This window comes from Coloeus monedula (assembly GCF_965178545.1).
Source record: "Coloeus monedula genome assembly, chromosome: 2".
In the NCBI taxonomy this organism is placed as follows: domain Eukaryota; kingdom Metazoa; phylum Chordata; class Aves; order Passeriformes; family Corvidae; genus Coloeus; species Coloeus monedula.
Genome location: NC_138782.1, coordinates 94997210 through 94999935, shown reverse-complemented (window position 1 = coordinate 94999935; position 2726 = coordinate 94997210).

Here is a 2726-nt window from a genome sequence, read left to right as displayed (position 1 = left end):
CTAACACTATTCAGTCATTTTCCCCCAGGACTGTCTACCAACCAGAGAGATTATCAAAGTTAATTATGTCACTTCCTTTCTCTTCTCCAACACACTTGCACACTAAGAAAAGAGACAAAGGAGTCAGCCTTACCAGCAGATCTCTCTCTGCTTCCACCTACAGAAGTTTGCCTCCTGCCAAGAGGACCTTTCCACAAGACTTTGCTGATTTTGGATCTTCCAAGTGGAGCACAGGAAGAAGAGCATAGGATATAATTTACCACTACATGGTACGGGAGGGAAAAAAAAATCTAGAAAACAGTGCATTGTTTTGTGATTTTCTTTTGGATTCTGAAGCAGTTATCAGTATTACATTACCAAAGATTTATAATTTTGGCCAAACATATGAGTAAAAATGCAAAAAAAATTTTTATTTATATTTTGTGTCCTTGGAGAACAAATCCAAAGTGAAGGTAAGTGAAGGAAGAAATAGCAAAAAAATTCATAGAAAATACACAGAAATTATATCACAGGCCTTTCTCAAATATCTATATTTGAGAAATCAAATATCTTAAATCACTCTCCACCAGCTATTTATTAGGTGGCATTGATTTCAACTGTGTGAGGGCAAAAAAGCTGGAAAATTTACCTCAGTGATAATGTTCAGTCAGAAGAGCTGATGAGCAAGCAATAATCTGTGGGATGACTCGAGAGGCTGGAGTCTGAGCCTAGAAAGCCCACATCGAGTCAAAGCCTAGTGGGGTCCCTAGGAAAAGGAAAGTCTATTTGATGTACTGGTGGGTCATTTTCTGGATGACATGCGCCCTGCTTTTAATCATGAGAAAGAGGGAAGGTTATAAGGTGAGATGTGAAGCAAGTTCCAGTCAGCTGATGCTACACAAGGGAAGGAACAACTTTTTCCAGGCAAATTGTCCAGTGAGAGAGGCACCCAGCATCTTTCAAGCAGTGTTGTGGAGCTGAGAGCAAGGAATCAGGGTGGGGTATGACCACCAGACCTTACAAAAGCCAGTAGATTTGAGGACTGCTAATGAAGTATTATTGCAGTAAGTGCTAATGTAGGTTCAGTACCATAATTTTTTTCTCTGCTTGGTCATATGTGAAAAGACCTTTTCAATCTGATTCTCCAAATACCGCTCGAGCAATATTTCATCATGCAGGAAATGAGAGGGACCAACAAACAGGCTGGATGTGACAATGAAAAAGAAAAAAATCCAGCCCCATCATCTGACTCCTTTATCCTAACTGAGTAGATTGATTGCCTTGACATCACGTTTATCAATTCCACATGTTTTATGGGGAAACTTTTTCTAATTCCCAGAAAAGGATACCTACAAAGGTGAAAGTAGAAACAAGTAGAATCCATTTCCTTGGAGTATGTATTTGACTGCAGCACTTTGTTATTTTGTTCAAAGGGAAGTTCATAAGCCCTTTTAAAAGCAACAACAATTTTTGAAAAACCCCATGTATTTTAGAAACAAAACTTACAGAAAAAGAGGTGTGTGAGAAAAAGAAAATAGAGTATAATTGTCTCTTCTGTGATCAAGAGGAAGACAGTTAGACAAAGAAGTCCCTGGAAGCCAACAGCGTTTCCTCTTGAAGCATCTTGCAATGTGAACCTGAGTTATTGTAAAGATTTAGGCTACTCAAGAAGAAAAGAGAGATAATTAAAAATACTATTAGGAGTGATTGCTAGAAAACAAGAATTAGATATCAGTCTCCCAAGAATTATATACAAATAGAAAACTGATGAACCTAAATCTCTGCCACCAGATATCAAAACCAGGAAAAATATAGTAAGTAGAATAAAAGACTAGGGGGTTTTATTGGAAATATAATACTATTTTTACAGGATTTGTCAAAACAGAGTTTCCTATACAAAATGTACAAGAGGTAAGAGCAAAAGTTTCGTTTTGTTTACCTCGCAGGAAACCTTTTCTATCTCATGTCATGTGCAAATAGAAGGGTCATTACATCTGAGAGTTCAACAGGAGCTGAGCAACAAGATTATGTACTCTCACTATCAGTTGTGAATCCGTTTTCAGGTTCTACAGTCATCTTCCATTTGTTCTCCGAATATAGTGTGGAGCATGACTCCTTCTCAGCTGGAATTTTTCTGGCAACTTCTGTCATAACGTTGGAATGATAGGAAATGTTGGCCAAATCATGCAGGCTTTAGTCAGGCAGTGCACCTAATTAAGTCAGTGAGAAATTTTCCCTTCATTTGAGCTGTGGAAATGGGCCTGTTGCCTTTATTCACCCAGAGATCATGATTCTTACCTTTTGTTTGTTTGTTTTTGTGCAGCACTGAAGGATTATATGAACACTGTCTGCCTGTTTAATGCAATAACAACCCTGTCCACAATGCACCAACTCCATCCTTTGCAGGGGTGCTGTTGGATAGAAAGGTGTGTGCTACAGCACACGCGCAAACTCATTCTAATCAGCAGCAAAATGTACTCTGGCCCCATTCCAGCAGAGCACTCAATCATGTGCTTATCGGTTGAAAGGATAACTCAAATACTCCAAATTATGAACATGCTTTTATGTCTTGTTCCATCACACTCAGAATGTTTGCACCATTAGCTTGGATTAATATTAACCAGAGACTGAAAAAGATGAAATGGGGGAGAGAGGTTTAGAGCAAACTGACATTCCAACCACTGCAACACACAACTGCGATATTTTAATCCTACTAATACTTTTCAAATGGTTTTGTACAACCACCT